The sequence below is a fragment of the Myxocyprinus asiaticus genome, chromosome 43 (genome assembly GCF_019703515.2).
Source record: "Myxocyprinus asiaticus isolate MX2 ecotype Aquarium Trade chromosome 43, UBuf_Myxa_2, whole genome shotgun sequence".
In the NCBI taxonomy this organism is placed as follows: Eukaryota; Metazoa; Chordata; class Actinopteri; order Cypriniformes; family Catostomidae; genus Myxocyprinus; species Myxocyprinus asiaticus.
In genome coordinates, this window is record NC_059386.1 from 1,893,499 (window position 1) to 1,911,713 (window position 18,215).

At 41.0% G+C, this 18,215-nt stretch overlaps 1 pseudogene; it reads right to left on the minus strand.

Moving 5' to 3' along the window:
• Nucleotides 1-18,215, minus strand: part of LOC127433194 (bifunctional 3'-5' exonuclease/ATP-dependent helicase WRN-like) — a 67,998-nt pseudogene that overhangs the window by 24,350 nt on the left and 25,433 nt on the right.

An 18,215-nucleotide genomic window follows, 5' to 3' on the forward strand; every position in this document is an offset into this window, starting at 1 on the left:
GTAAACCTTGACATTGCAGTCTGTAGGCACAATCATAATTTCAAGCTTGATTACACTTCCTAGCATCTGACGCATAAACAGAGTGCCAGATGGCACTTATGCTCGCCAAGAAGAATGCAGATATCAAGATTTATAATGAAAAAGGAGTTATATATTGGTCTGTTCCCACCCAAAATTGATTGGATCACTTCAGAAGACACTGATTAAACCACTGGAGTCGTATGGACCTTCAAAAGTTTTGGTCACCATTCACTTGCATTGTATGGACCTACAGAGCTGATATATTCTTCTAAAAATCTTTGTGTTCAGCAGAAGAAAAGTCATACACATCTTAGATATAATGATAATGTAAATGATGAGAGAATTTTAATTTATGGGTGAACTATCCCTTTAAGACGACCAGAGCAGACTTCCATGGCAACATCTAGACATTTGGATGGACAAGCAGTTAAAACGTGTACGTCACTAGCTGTTTCCTCCAATCAATGTTATTGCCCTCATACAGTAAATATGCAACCCTAATATCCCTAACATATTAAGATAATTCACACTTAAAGTGTGAAAAGCCCTTTTCAGAACAATGAGGACACACAGTATGAGAGCAGCTGTACTCACCCTGATCTGCAATTATCACAACACTGACTGTTGCCCAGAATACCTGACATCACTTTCCTCAAACACTTAACTTCAAAATTAGACAAAATCAACCTGCAACACATTTCATCATGATGAGCATCATTAATATTAACACCTCTATGTACAGTTGAAATCAAAAGTTTACATACACTTAGGTTGAAGTCATTAAAATTAATTTAACCACTCCACAGATTTAATATTAGCAAACTATTTTAACTAAGTTGTTTGGACATCTACTTTGTGTATGACATGAGTAATTTTTCCAACAATTGTTTACAGACAGATTGTTTCACTTTTAATTGATTATATCACAATTCCAGTGGGTCAGAAGTTTACATACACTAAGTTAACTGTGCCTTTAAGCATAAAATGATGTCAAGCCTTTAGACAATTAGCTTCTGATAGGAGGTGTACTGAATTGGAGGTATATCTGTAGATGTATTTTAAGGCCTACCTTCAAACTCAGTGCCTCTTTGCTTGACATCATGGGAAAATCAAAAGAAATCACCCAAGACCTCAGAAAAATAAAATGTGGACCTCCACAAATCTGGTTCATCCTTGGGAGCAATTTCCAAATGCCTGAAAAGTATCACGTTCATCTGTACAAACAATAGTACGCAAGTATAAACACCATAGGACCATGCAGCCATCATACCACTCAGGAAGGAGATGCATTCTGTCTCCTAGAGATGAATGTAGTTTGGTGCAAAAAGTGCAAATCAATCCCAGAACAACAGCAAAGGACCTTTAGAAGATGCTGGAGGAAACAGGTAGACAAGTATCTATATCCACAGTAAAACAAGTCCTATATCAACATAACCTGAAAGGCTGCTCAGCAAGGCAGAAGCCAATGCTCCAAAACCACCATAAAAAAGACAGACTACAGTTTAAGTGCAAGATCTTACATTTTGGAGAAATGTCCTCTGGTCTGATGAAACTGTTTGGCCATAATGACCATCATTATGTTTGGAGGAAAAAGGGTGAGGCTTGCAAGCTGAAGAACACCATCTCAACCGTGAAGCATGGGAGTGGCAGCATCATGTTGTGGGGGTGCTTTGCTACAGGAGGGACTGGTGCACTTCACAAAATAGCTGGCATCATGAGGAAGGAAAATTATGTGGATATATTGAAGCAACATCTCAAGACATCAGCCAGGAAGTTAAAGCTCGGTCGCAAATGGGTCTTCCAAATGAACAATGACCCCAAGCATATCTCCAAATTTGTGGCAAAATGGCTTAAGGAAAACAAAGTCAAGGTATTGGAGTGGCCATCACAAAGCCCTGACCTCAATCTGATAGAAATTTTGTGGGCAGAACTGAAAAGGCTTGTGCGAACAAGGAGGCCTACAAACCTGACTCAGTTACACCAGTTCTGTCTGGAGGAATGGGACAAAATTCCTTATTGTGAGAAGCTTGTGGAAGGCTACCCAAAACGTTTGACCCAAGTTTAACAATTTAAAGGCAATGCTACCAAATACTAACAAAGTGTATGTAAACTTTTGACCCACTGGAAATGTGATGAAAGAAATAGAAGCTGAAATAAATAACTCTCTCTGCTATTATTCTGCCATTTCACATTCTTAAAATAGTGATCCTAACTGACCTAAGACAGGAAATGTTTTCTATGATTAAATGTCAGGAATTGTGAAAAACACAATGTAGTTTAAATATATTTGGCTAAGGTGTATGTAAACTTCTGACTTCAACTGTACATCAGCATATACTAAAGGCTCTACTACAAAAACTACCTTGATATAGAAATACTTAATTTAAATAATCATTATTTTTTGGAAAAGAGTGACAGGAATTTGTGGGGAGTGTTTATTTGTCATGAACATGCAAACAAATCTTAACAGTCCAAAACAAATAGGATTAATTGTTATTATGAAAAAATATAATTGTTTCTTTCCTTCTTTTGGTTTTGGGATGAAATATGATCAGACATATTTTTGACAGGTATTATGAAATAGCCATCATATTCATCCTGTTATCTCTGAAGTGCTCACTTTTGGATTGTTTAGAAGAAATCTTAAGCAAAAAAAAAAAAAAAAAAAAGCACAGACAAATTTTACATAAACTACACACAAGATCTCGCAAGTAAAGCTAGTTAATGACAAGAGGATGGGTTGTCACCGGCTCAGTGCCATATCACTAGGCATCCATAAGACGGGACAGGCACTGGGCAGCCCGTCTTTCCCAGCCCTGCTGATCTCCTGATAGTATGACTCCATCTCTTTTTAGGAGCTCCATAATGAATGACTTTCCTGATATCAGACTTAATGCCCATCCCAAACGCCACGGTGGCCATCACACACTGCCAATATAAACAACATTGTGACAAACATGACCTCATCTGCCATATATATTTAGTTATTATTTTAACTATAATTAATATTATTATAGCAATACTGGTACCATCTGATCATGTGTCACTGAAGGCTTTGATTAAAAAATAAATAAATAAAAATCCTTGATCTTTTTAAAATAAGAAAGCTAATTGGAATATAACATATTGTAACTTCAAAACTACTCTAGAAATAAAACACCATTTACTGAAACTGCAACTTGATGATCGACACTAGTCATGTTAACATGCACTCATTTTTGTCAGTCCGAATAAATTCAATCCAATTGCAGATTCTGAATGTACTGTATATGTCCCCTAAACTTTGCAGTCCGATACAAATATTCGTTTACATGTGCATTACATGTATTCCGAACCAAACTTCTGTGCATGCAAGGTGTGTCAGCCGTGAAGACTGAAAAAGCCACCGCAAGCATGGCACCAAAGTCTGTAATTTATGTTTTTTGTTAAAATCTTTAAAAAAAAAAAAAAATGCCAGAAAAGCTATGTTACTCACTTTACTCGGCAAACGAAGAATTAGAAGTGTCTAATATTCTGTCTGAATTAACCATATTTGCCTCATGCCCATTCCTCAAATATAACCGCAGGCATCTCTGAATCAGAGTACGACGAAAGGACAGGTGAGTGAGAGTTGTCCTTGGGTGTTTACAGATGTGGAATGGAAACAAAATAATAGGGACTTTAAGTGGGACGCTACACAAAAATCACTAAGCAATAATTGCAGTGTTATATAACTGTCAGAAGAAGAGTTTTACTCTATGATATAAATAGCCTACGTCTAAAACCTAGATATTATTATTTATAGGCCATCAATATTTTTGAGTTTACTCAAACTCCATAATCGACTGTGTGTAATTTTACATGATTTTAAAACAATTTAACATGAGTTTTGAGGAGGATGTTTAGGCTATTTACTGTGTTCACTTTGCAGTATCTCTTGTAAAACATGTTCTAACATTTACTGTACTAATCTGTCACGTACTATCGACTGTCACTCTGGCAAAGAAGAAATCTTTAAGAAATTATGGTTATGACGTCAGGAAGTGAGTGAAGTCGCATATATGCAATGGAATGCAGAACGCTGTAACTGCATCTGCTGCTTAAATTCTCTATAAAGAATTATTTTTTTGTTTTATGTGATGTCAAGAATATTCAGTGCGAGCCCGCATTCCCTTAATAATGCTTGTTTGTTGTAAGGCTGGCACCAGAATGTCTACAACCAAAAGACGCCATTTCCGGTATAAGTCAAAGAACTCTGTGAGAATCAACGTCATAGAACTCTCTCACAAAAGCTGAAATCTACACCTGAATATCACCACGTGTGATAAATTGCAAATCGCCTTTGCATTGTTTTACAAAGCTGAAATCTTCACCTGAATATCACCACAGTATGATAAACTGCAAATCACCTTGCTGCCCCCCCTTCTCTCTCCCCATTCTCCCCTTCAACAGCTCTGGACCAACACAAAGACATAAGATTTATATTTAAAAATATAACAAATACCATGAAAACAAATAATGCAACTGTATGTGTTTGATATCATTTAAGAGGTCTCTGTGCGACTGGTATAGTGGTCTCTTTCCCATGCTGATAAAACTAATGGTAACAAAGTTATAAGGTCTTTGCCAAATACTGCATAATTCTGGAGGTCTATCCCCCTCCTTGACCTACATTTGAAATGATATCCTATATGTTAACAAGGTTAAACCCCAGGAAGTCAAGAACCCATTCACCCCCAAATCCTCATTGTTCAAAGGATAATACCATTTGGTACACAATGTTTATTCTGTCTGGATATTTAAGGAAAGTTGGCAGGAAGCTCTAGGGATCTGTAAGCAGATCTCCCATGCTGTACCGCTGCATGTAGTTTTGTCAGGTATGTTTCTTTGACTTGTCTTTTATTTTTAGTAATGCTTGTTTATTCTGATCATGTGAAATTGGCTTTGATTTGAATTTCTGCAACAATGTTTTATATCCTACCTGACAAATAAATTGTTATTGATTTATTCTGAATTCCTCTGAAATCATTACTCGAGCTTTAATATAGGAGGAAGCCATTTAAAGACTCTCAGTTTGAATTTAAACCACTCAGGACAACCAGGTAGGACAACCACCTAGGACAGCCGGGTAGGATTTGAATTTCAATAGACCAGGGTAGACCAAACTGGAGCTTTAATATAGGAGAAACCACTCAGGACAACCGGGTAGGAGAAAGCTATTTAAAGACTCTGTCACTGCTCACCGCCCGTCTTAGCAAGTTGTATGTACGTGACTAAGCGGCAATATCGTCTGGTTACGAGACGAGCCAAACCAGACGATGTTAGTTAACCCTACAACCACTGACTAAGAACGGAACTGGCTATCCATTTTCGGGAGGTATACGTAATTAAATAAAAGCCGGCGTAAGTCTCCAAAGATCGAAAGGACAATGAATAGAAGATTTAGAGTAATCAATAACTTAATGTTAAATTAAAAGAATGATCAGAAATTAATTAGAGCTTAAATATAAATTAGAGGTCAACTTAAAATTGGAGTCAGATTAATATAAAATTGGAGTCAAATAAAGAGAATAACGGAATCAAATGTGTGAATTAACAATAATTGCTTTAATTGCTTAATTTTGCGCTCAGAAAAGACAAAACAACGCAGAGACCTTCAAGGGCAATTTATTGAAGTTCCACTCCGGAACGGAGAGAAAATTCTCCTCTTTTTTAAATTGTCATTACTTTGTATAAATTAGGTTCCCGCAACAAGTATTATGCATAAACAGTTACATAGGCACCACTGCTCTGCGCATGGGCATAAGGTAATTTATTATCCGACTGAGAGAGTAGTTGGATTCAAACCTTTACATGGCTAATATTTTTCTTTTAAACTGATTATTTTAGATCTACACCACCCCTTTCAATCGGATGGAAATTTCATTCGGATCCAGCTCAATCGGATAATTTTTTCCAGGTGTTTACATGAAGGCTTTTCAATCCGATTGAGTGATCAGTCAGATTATAAATTGCTTACTTGATTGCATGTAAACGTAGCTACTGTCAGCTACTCCAGTGAAAAGAGATTAGCCAACCATAACATTTGAAACATACTATAAAAACTAGAGCTGTCAGAATTAACGAGTTAACGCATGCAATTAAAGTTTAATGCATTAATTTTTCTTAATCACGATTAACGTATTTACCATGAAGGGAGGAAACTTTGTAATGTGTCCACCCGGAGTCATTTGACTGACGCACACGCCACAGCACCAGAGCCCTTCTACCAAGATGAGCCTACAAGCCAAGCATAACAAGGGGGTGCCATAGACATTCTATAGGTGGAAAGGTCTTAACATGCTAGTTGACCGTTACACTCTCTCCTATGATAGAGCCGCGGAATTAGTAAATATAAGAATCTCTGACATTGCTTCCCTGTCAGTAATAAAATGGAGAGAGGAAATCTTAACACTATTTGATGGACAAAACAAGCACAGGTGGGACTTGTGGTAGAAATCAAGCATTTTTCAGCCTTTTTAAGACACGTTTTAATTACCACAGAAGCACACCAAATCTTAACTATCACCGAAACTCAGTTGTTTTTATTTGCAAGCACTTTTCATGGTGAGTTCAATGCGGTGCACGACACTGGCTTTACCGCTTTGATGCAAATCATGAACCCAGCTTCAATTGCTGTAACAAAGAAGTAAAAGTGGAGGATGACACTTTAAGGGATTTAATGCCCATTGCAATAAATATGCAACCTATGTGGGGACTAGTTCTTTCAATTATTCAAACTCCCACTTAGACTTTGGGAAACATTTAATGTTACTTGAATTACCCCCTCTAGACTGTATAAGCTTGGTCTTAAAGACACACCCACCTGCTGGCAAATAGTGTCAAATTTCAGCACTTTCAAAATCTGCGATTAATCGCGATTAACTACAAAAAAAATAATGTGATTTAATCGACTGACAGCACAAATGAAAACATGCAACAGAAATACTGTCTCTTCATTACGGCAGTTATCACATTTGCCATCACTTTTCAACATTTTACCGTTTTCCCTCAGACGGAGAACGTAAACTTGCTTTAAAGTTTTTTGCAACTGCACAAAAGTGCATGAATATTTTATAAAAGGTAAGCGCCGAGGCATTATACACTGATGAGCCAAAACATTATGACCACCTGCCTAATTTGCTGTTGGTCCTCCGCTTACCGCCAAAACAGTGCCGACCTGCCAAGGGACTCTTCAAAACCCTTGAAGGTATCCTGTGGTATCTGGCACCAAGACATTAGCAGCAGATCCTTCAAGTCCTGTAAGTTATGAGGAGGAGCTGCCGTGGATCAGACTTTTTGGTCCAGCACATCCCACAGATGCTCAATTGGATTGTGATCTGGAGAATTTGGAGGCCAGGGCAACACCTTGAACCCTTCGTGTTCCTCAAACCATTCCCGAACAACAGTGTGCAGTGTGGCAAGGCGCATTATCCTGCTGAAAGAGGCCACTGCCATCAGGGAATAACATTGCCATGAAGGGGTGTAACTGGTTTGCAACAATGTTTAGGTAGGTGGCATCTGTCAAATTGACATCCACATGAATGGCCAGACCCAGGGTTTCCCAGCAGAACATTACCCAGAGCATCACACTCCCTCCACTGGCTTGTCGTCTTTCCACAGTGCATCCTGGTGCCATCACTTCCCCACTTCCCCCAATTTGTCAAAGTCACTCAGGTCTTTACTCCTGCCCATTTCTCCTGCAATCAACACGTTGACTACAAGAACTGATTATTCGCTTACCATCAAATCTACCCAACCTTGACATGACCTTGTTAAAAGATGATCAACGTTGTTCGCTATGAGTGGTCATAATGTTTTGGCACACCGGTGTATGATTGGTTGTCTGTTGTTAAACAACTCTGTTATATTCTAACACCGCATCATTTCACACTATACATTTGGCAGAGCAGGGTTTCCTAACCCAGGGTTTAAAGCTATGCTGCTTAAAAAGCAGTGTGCAAAGCCCTCGTGAACTGGTGCTGTGTCTCTCTCCTCTGTTTGTTACTCAGACCAGCGTGATAAACTCTACACGTGATGCCCAGTTTAAACAGAGCCGCCATAACACGCTCTGCCTCTTTCTTAGAGGGACAGTACATGATAGCTGATCCTTCAAAACTCATAATCACCCCTACAAAACACACCACAGTCAGAGACACAAAGGAATGACACTAAACCATGACCTTTGTCTGGGCTGCCCGGCCGCGGAAACTCAGGAAGAAAAGGGGAAACAGAGCCGGTGTTCTCATCAGTGTAAGAAGCCATGCAAATCGACCCCCGCTACCCAGTATTCTACTGGCAAATGTTCAGTCTCTGGATAACAAGCTCTGCGAGCTGAAATCACGGATCTCTTTCCAACGAGAGACGAGGGACTGCTGCATTATATGCCTTACGGAAACTTGGATGTCTGCAGAGATTCCAGACTCAGCCATTGAACCCGCGGGGTTCTCCATGCACCGAGCGGACAGAGCGAAAGACTTCTCGGGTAAAAGCAGAGGTGGTGGTGTATGTTTTATCATCAACAAATCCTGGTGTGATCAGAGGAACGTACATTCTATCAAGTCTTTCTGCTCTCCTGATCTGGAATTTCTCACGCTTCTGTGTCGACCATTCTGGCTACCGAGGGAATTCACAGTGATCATTATCACTGCTGTGTACATCCCCCGACAAGCCGACACAGACCGGGCAATCAAGGAACTGTATGGGATTATAAGCAAGCAGGAAACCGCACACCCTGAGGCCGCGTTCATTGTGACCGGGGACTTTAATAAAGCCAGTTTCAAATCAGTCGCACCAAAATACCACCGACACATCAGTTTCAACACACGAGGGGCAATGGTTTTGGACCATTGCTACTCTCCCTTCCGGGATGGCTACAAATCCCTCCCCCGCCCACCATTTGGCAAATCGGACCACTCTTCCATTCTGCTTCTGCCCGCTTACAGGCAGAAACTGAAACAGGAAGCACCCACCCTCACAACGATCCAGTGCTGGTCGGACCAATCAGACTCTATGCTACAGGACTGTTTTGATCACACGGACTGGGAGATGTTCCGGTCCGCCTCGGATGACGACAACGAGCTTTAAGCTGATAGCGTAATGTGTTTCATCAGAAAGTGCATAGAGGACGTTGTTCTGACCAGAACAATACGGATCTATCCGAACCAGAAGCCATGGATTAATAGCGATGTTCGCACGGCACTTAATGTGCGGACCTCCGCTTTTAATTCCGGGAACGCGGAGGAGCATAAACAAGCCAGTTATGCCCTCTGAAAAACAGACAGCAAAACACCAGTACAGGGACAAGATTGAAGGACAGTTTAACACCACCAACTCTAGAAGCATGTGGCAGGGAATTAACATCATCACGGACTTCAAAGGAAATAAAAACTCCGTCATGAACACCGCTGCATCTCTCCCGGATGAGCTAAATACTTTTTATGCTTGTTTTGAGGGAAATAACACCGCCCTCGCGGAGAGAGCTCTCGCGGCCGAAGCTACAGAGGTTAGTTCACTCTCCGTCTCTGTAGCGGATGTAACCCGATCCTTCTGACGGGTGAATATCTGCAAAGCCGCGGGTCCAGATGGCATTCCGGGCCGCGTCATCAGAGCGTGTGCTAACCAACTGGCTGGTGTTTTTACAGACATTTTCAACCTTTCCCTCTCTTTGTCTGTAGTCCCCACATGCTTTAAAATGTCCACCATTGTGCCTGTTCCAAAGCAATCCAAAATCACTTGCTTAAATGACTGGCGTCCTGTTGCTCTGACCCCCATCATCAGCAAATGCTTTGAGAGACTAATCAAAGATTACATCTGCTCTGTGCTGCCTCTCTCTTGACCCATTGCAGTTTGCTTACCGCAACAACCGCTCCACTGATGATGCCATTGCATCTACAATACACACTGCTCTCTCCCACCTGGAAAAAAGAACACTTATGTGAGAATGCTGTTTGTAGACTACAGCTCAACATTCAACACCATAGTGCCCTCCAAGCTTGATGAGAAACTCCGGGCTCTGGGCTTAAACAGCTCACTGTGCAGCTGGATCCTGGACTTCCTGTCAAGTAGACGCCAGGTGGTTAGAATACGCAGCAACATCTCATCACTGACCCTCAACACTGGAGCCCCACAGGGCTGTGTTCTCAGCCCACTTTTGTATTCTCTGTACACACATGACTGTGTGGCAACACACAGCTCCAATGCCATCATTACGTTTGCCGATGACACGACGGTGGTAGGTCTGGTCACTGACAATGATGAAACAGCCTACAGAGAGGAGGTGCACACTCTGACACACTGGTGTCAGGAGCACAACCTCTCCCTCAACATCAGTAAGACAAAGGAGCTTGTGGTGGACTTCAGAAGAAAAGACAGAGAACACAGTCCCATCACCATCAATGGAGGACCAGTGGAGAGAGTCAGCAGCTTCAAGTTCCTGGGTGTCCACATCACTGAGGAACTCACATGGTCTATCCACACTGAAGTCATTGTGAAGAAGGCTCATCAGCGCCTCTTCTTCCTGAGACGGCTGAGGAAGTTTGGAATGAACCGCCACATCCTCACATGGTTCTTCACCTGCACTATAGAGAGCATCCTGACTGGCTGCATCTCCGCCTGGTACAGCAATAGCACCACCCACAACCACAAAGCACCGCAAAGGGTGGTGCGAACTGCCAGACACATCATCGGAGGTGAGCTTCCCTCCCTCCAGGACATATATACAAGGCGGTGTGTGAAAAAAGCTCGGAGGATCATCAGAGACTCCAGCCACCCGAGCCATGGGCTGTTCTCACTGCTACCATCAGGCAAGCGATATCGCAGCATCAGGACCCGCACCAGCCGACTTCATGATAGCTTCTTCCCCCAAGCAATCAGACTTTTGAACTCTTGATCTCCCACGAACAAAATACATCAGCACTGCACTTTATTACTCTTAATCTTATATCTCACACCGGACTGTCATAAATTATATTATTATATTATATTCTCTCTTAACAACTTACTATCAACCGACAGCCTGAATGTCAATACAGTACAATACAACCTATTGTACATTCTATATATACTTTTTTTTTATTGAATAATGTGTATCTATATTGTGTGTATTGTATACTGTACAGTGTATGTTATTATTTGTATATTGTGTTGTGTGTAATTATGTGTATATTAGACTTTAAATTGTGTTGTGTTAATCTGATGTTTATTGTAAATTGGTATATGCCTCATCACTGGCAGGACTGCTATGTTGCTCGGAACTGCACCCAAGAATTTCACACACCATTGCACTTGTGTATATGGCTGTGTGACAATAAAAGTGATTTGATTTGATTTGAGATGTTTGTGAGGTTATAACAGGGATTCTCAGAGAACTTAGATTAGGGGCCACTGTTGCAGCTTGACCACCGGCCAGTGAATTAAATCACTTCCTATTGGTGTAAATGTGCAGTCAAGTTTTTGTCACCTCAGTGTTAATTTTGTCAGTGAAATTACTGATGAAAATGTTAGTTGACAAAGGTTTTTTGATTTAGTCAACGATAACGAAGACGAAAAAGACGCACAATGACGATAATCAAACTATTTTAATTATAACCTACGGTTGACGAAAATATCCTTAAAGAAAGGATGGATTAATTGCAAAACCTACTGTGAGTTCTCAACAAGACAAGTCATATCTTTCAAAAATTAAACGAATGTATAAAGAAAGAAAAAAAAAACAATCACCACAGCCTACCCTTTCTTTTTAATGAGAAATCGCTATATGTCTTGCATAACATCGCCGCTTTTGCGACTGACATCCAGGTAGAGGTTTGGTCGGTCGATCATGGTGCAGGTGATGAGGGGATTGCTCAGGTGAAGACTCTTAATGTCATCACGGATAGACGGACTTGCAGTGGCCGTGAACACCAAAATAGGAACCTGAAAAAAATATTTAAATAAAATAAATCATTTGTGTGATCAAAATTAATTCTTCAGGGATATCTTTCAGTGACATGATCAACATAATAGCAAAATCAGCACAACTTACACCAGGGAGGTTTTTCTTGAGTTTGCCCAGGTCACAATAAGCACTCCTGAATTCATGACCCCACTGAGAGATACAATGTGCCTTGTCCACAGCAACCAGAGACAAACCTACAAACACATGGCAAAGACAAACTCATTAACACTGAAACAACCATTAGCCACATTTCAACCATTGGGCCAAATGAGGGCGTGCTAGTTCGTGCCAGGACAAGTTGCATTCCCACTGTCACTTCCGGGGCTTCATCATGCCTTGTTGGGGCTTTCTCGGGACCAACGACCAATAGCCTTTGGCCCACCAATTACCCTTGGGCCAAACAAGGCCAACCGGAAATTGAGGCAGGTACAGTATCAAAGTCTGAGTTTTGCCAAACTTCCCAGGTTGTGTATCCAGCGCAAAACAGTACTGGTTCGGGGGGAAGAAATGTGGCACAGTACAAATCTGTTAAAATGACCAATGTACAAAGTGGTGCCCAAAGAAATTACTTTCCATGGTTCGGTGAACTTTTATAGACGGTGTGCTGGGACATCATCCTGCTGTTAGTGGAGAGACCACTAGGGACAACATGGTAGTTACAGTCGGTTAGTTGTCAACGCAAACTAATCTTGCTGTTTACATTCTATATAAACCTGATATTTTAGATAATTAGATTACATGATACCTCAACGTGAGCTTCCCCTTTGCTTGTGCAATGGGCGGGGTGTGTGACGTTAGCACTGCAGCAGCATATTAAGGGCGGGTTTTTGGGCAACACTGTTATTTGTTATTGGCCCGATGGTGGGAACGCAGATCAATTTTGGTTTTGTGGCTCGAGGCCCAAGGCTACTGGCCACGGCTGGCCAGTTGATAGCCCCAGCTCACACTGGCCCGATAGTGGAAAAGCGGCAATTTATATCAACACATTGTAGTGCGATTTTATTTAATTCAGTTTCACGTACCAACTGTCCCATTGAGCTGCACAAGCAGAGGAATATTCCCCGAGCAGAATTCAGGTGTCATATACACCACTCTGAAATGACCCCTAAAGAGCAGAGAGAGAGCAAGAGCAATAGCACATCTGTGTTCAGGCCCACTGTGAATCCCTGTATCCTTTGATCTGAAGCTCTCCTCACCTCTTCACTTCCTCAAATATATTTCTGTTCCGAGCAGATCCAAGAAAACAAGCTGAAATGTTTGACATTCTGCAACACAAACAAAGACATATTAGGAGTTCTCATTAGGTGAAATCTAACCACATTTACATTCTGATTACAGAAGGATACCGGTATATCAGCCATATACAGGGTGCCCCTAGTTCTAAAATTTACTTGAGTCTTGTCAAATGGAAAATGCTGGGATAATGAGTAATTTTTTTAAAATAGTGAAACGCAATGTAATAGAAATTTTAAAATGTATACATGTTTAATCATAATCATATTTACTTTATGTAGACTTATAATCTCATACTGTGTTTGTGTGTGTGTCACAACACTGCCTGCATTTCTGAGAACAGAGTGGCCTTGCACCCCCGCCTCTTTGTGGTTATCTGACCAGTAACTCAAACAGATAGTGTTGTCAAGGTTGAAACTGTCACGAGAGGCAGGGAGGATCTGGAGCAAGGAATTGTCTCTTTGCCTCTGGCGGGGGCAGAGTCTAATGTTGAGGAAAGTCTAATGCTGGAATAGCCAGTCTGGGACCACAATAGAAATTCCGATGTGATTCTAAATTGGAGAAATGTAAATCTTTAATTAAGGAAAGACCAACGCTGGAATAAAAGAAATTCCACTGTGATTCTTTATTAGAGAAATTTAAATCTTCAATTGGGGAAAGACCAACAATGGAAATAAAAGGGATTCTAAATAATTACATTATTTTAACCGACAAGTTACTAGGGCAGGTTTGGAACTGATAGAGAATCATCTAACTGCAGTATAAAGGGAACATGGGATCGAATTCAAGCAAAAATAATGACATCAATAGGGGTCCAGTCCTCTATCCAGATATGGATGCTCCAAATTTTAAAGACATGTTAACTAATTACAGACCAAGCAGCTGAGCTCAATTAGAGATTGGGTAGCTGAATGTGGTTTTCCAAAGATTGGAAGTTTTAGCACAAGAAAAATGAAACAGTTAAAGGAAAAACTGATAAGAGAAGGAAAAAGCAAGTCAAGAAAAACATGATAAAATGGCTAAGAAAGAATAGAAAAAAACATGACTTATGTGATTGGGTGATTGGAAAGCATTTTCTGATTGGTTAACTGAAACAAACCTGAGGGACAGAAAAATGCACCAGGGTGGGACAGGGCCCTCTATAAAAAAAAATTATAATAATAAATAAATCTCTCAGTGTCTGAAATATGTAGGTGACCCAGACCTGGACTCGACCCCTCCCGGACAACATCCGAATCAAGCAGTGCCACGACCGCCAATTTTCCTGTCATGGTAGAGCACCCATACAGCGAAGAAGATATCAGCATGCATGTGCGGGCAGTGACTGGACTGTCGAACAGAATTTGAACAACATTTCCTAAACGAATGGATTTTCAAAAGATTGCCTCCTGCAAGCAGGGTCCTACAGAACCAGTGACCGAGTATTTAGTGTGCCTGACTGAGGTGCACACTGCAAACTGTGGTATCGATAAACCACTGGACACCAATACCATGTTGCCATGGGAAATGCATTTGCGTGAGTTTCCTCGAAGGACTGAGATCTGAGATAAGAGAATGTGAAAAACCACTGTGTAGACTGTGAAACGGGAATGTTGCAGGTAAGAGAGAACCACACTGTGCATGCTGAAAAACTGTTGAATGAGAAAATACAACAGAAAGAGAAAGCTACGGCTGTGAGATTGCAAATGGACCAGATGCAAGCATATGAGGCACAGAGCCAGAGAGGGTGCGGGTGGGGCAGAGGCAGAAACCGAGGAAGGGAATAAAAAGGCTGCTTCAACTGTGGGGCAACAGATCACTGGATCAGAAACTGTCCAGAGATTAGAAAGGACATTAAGGCCTGCAACCACATATAAATCGAAAGGAGGATTGACTCCCTGGGGGGCCAAGGACAGGGGATGCTGAATCAAGGGCACGTGAGTCAGAGTATAACACACACACACACACACACACACACACACACACGAAAACACAATGTTTGCAATGTTTTCCAGTTCAGCCTATAAAATGATGCCTACCATCACATTGACAGTTGGAAACAAACCAATTATATTTTTAGTGGATTCTGATGCCACAGAATCTGTAATTATGAAAAAAAGAATTCACACCCCCTCCCAAATTTAGTGGATAATACTGGTTATTCAGTAAAAGAGTTTTATACAGTGCCACTTTCAATCAAAGATGATCTGAAGGGCATCATAAAACATTCATTCCTACTGTCAAAATGCTGCCCAATAAATTTGATGGGACGCAATTTAATGTGTACTCTGGGCATTATGTTAAAGGCTAACGAAGCAGGGGTAGTACTGGCCAGACATACTGACTCTGAAGTTCACTCACATGCTTACACCATGCTAAAGAACCCTGTCCGCACCCCCATTCTCTATGCCTATAAATGGCACCTCACAGAAGCATCACAAGACACAGTGGGCAGAAAATTACTGCAACACACATAAGAACACACACCACAATGAACACTAAGATTCCTACAAGAGGGTGATTTGCATTGCACTGCTTGTGTCAGAATGAAATGAAAATTTTGAGAATGTTTTTTTTTTTTTTTCCCAAATGTGTAGATGTTATACAGACAGATTGGTTTTACTGGAAAGACAATGTGTGCAGCATAAGTTCAGCACCCAGAGCCTCTAAGAGCAAAACTGTACTGTTCCAGGGGCTACCACACATATTTCATTAGCTAAAACAGCTGACATAAAATGGTAAGATTTAGGACCATGGGTGCATAATTGTGTATTTGAAACAGATTGGCAAGACACCTTTAAAAAAGGGGTTCAATATAATATTAAGCATGCTACTCACAGATTACAGATGCCCTTAGGCATAACTGTTGACAGAACTGTTCAGATTGAGGAGACATGTTTAATGGTCAACCACACGTCTGGTGAAGACCCTCCTGAGCTCTCTGAAATACCAAGTTCTCTTTGGGCCCAAAGTAAATATGATGCACTGAACCAGTTGTGATCACTCTAAAATCCACTTTTCGGCCGTGCACAGCACAATATCCAAATCAAATACAAAGCAATGGAAGGCATTCGACCAGTATTTGAATCTTTATTGAAATCAGGCATAATTTTGCCATGCCAAACGTCACCGGTGCATACTCCAATTTTTCCAGTTAAGAAAATAAGAGATGCTGGCCAGCCAGAAAATGGAGATTTGTTCAAGATTAACAAGCTGTGAATGCAGCCGTACGTGCACATGCCCAACCCACACACCATTTTGTCCCAGTTTCCATCAAATAGCAAGTGGTTCAGTTATTGACCTAATACTTTCTTTAGCATACCAGTCAAAAAAGACTCACAATATTGGTTTGAGTTTCCTTCAAGGGGAAAACATACACCTGGACAAGACTGGCACAGGGTTATTGCGAAAGCCCTGCAATTTAAGATGCGGCCCTGAAAGATAACTTAGAAGGCCTTGAGCTCTCAAAAAATAGTGCACTGCTCCAGTATGTTGATTATTTATTTATCTGCTCTCCCACAGAGGAAGCATTCAAAGCTGACACTCTGACCCTTTTGAAACATTTGACTGAGAATGGCCACAAAGTAAGCAAAACAAAATTGCAATTGGTAAGGCCTCAAGTTACATTCCTGTGCCATGTAATCACAGCTGAGTGTAAGTCCCTCTCGCTCAAAATAATTTTGGCAATACAAAACATTCCACGGCCTATCGCCAAAAAACAAGCGATGAGGTTTTTTTAGGTATGACATCATTTTGTAGGCGGTGGATTCCTAATTATGTGGAAATAGAGGCTCCACTGTCTGCAATGATACGTGGTAAAGGCCTGACAGCACGACAAAGTAGTTTGGACTGAATTCGGGCATGAAGCTTTCTCTTCTCTGAAGGTGGCTTTATAATCTGCACCTACATTGGGACTGCCTGACATGACTAAGCATTTTGTGCAGACTGTGGAGAAAAAGGAGGTTACATGCCTTCTGTTCTGTCACAAGACCATGGGGGAAAATTAAGGACTGTAACTTATTTCGCATCTAAATTAGATACAGTGGCAGCTAGGCAGCCCAAATGACTTATAGCAGTTGTTGCTGCATAAAAAGCAGTGCTCGCTTCCAGAGATTTGGTGGGTTATCAACATTTGATCCTATTGGTCCCACATGCAGTTCAATCATATCAATCATACTGTTAGAACAAAAAACAACCCACCTGTCTGCAGCACGATGGTTTAGATACAGTTGTGCTCAAAAGTTTGCATACCCTTGGAAAATTGGTAATATATGTACCATTTTTAAAGAAAACATGAGTGAGCAGGCAAAACACATTTCTTTTATTTCTTATGGGATTTATATTCAGCTGTAGGTTATAACAGAATGGCACAATCATAAAACAAAACATAGCAACAAAGAAAAAATGAAATGACCCCTGTTCAAAAGTCTGCATACCCTTAGTTATTAATGCGGTGTATTGCCCCCTTTAGCATCAATGACAGCGTGCAGTCTTTTGTAATAGTTGACTATGAGGCCCCAAATTCTTGCAGGTGGTATAGCTGCCCATTCGTCTTGGCAAAATGCCTCCAGGTCATGCAAAGTCTTTGGTCGTCTTACATGAACTGCACGTTTGAGATCTCCCCAGAGTGGCTCGATGATATTAATGTCAGGAGACTGTGATGGCCACTCCAATACCTTTTACACCTTTTTCTGCTGTAACCACTGGAGAGTCAACTTGGCCTTGTGCTGAGGGTCATTGTTGTGCTGGAATGTCCAAGAGCGTCCCATGCGTAGCTTTCATGCAGAAGAATGCAAATTGTCTGCTAGTATTTTTTGATAACATGCTGCATTCATCTTGCCATCAATTTTCACAAGATTCCCCATGCCTTTAGAGCTCACACACCCCCAAAACATCAGTGAGCCACCACCATGCTTCAAAGTGGGGATGGTATTCTTTTCACTATAGGCCTTGTTGATCCCTCTCCAAACATAGCACTTATGGTTGGGACCATAAAGCTCTATTTTGGTCTTGTCACTCCAAATTA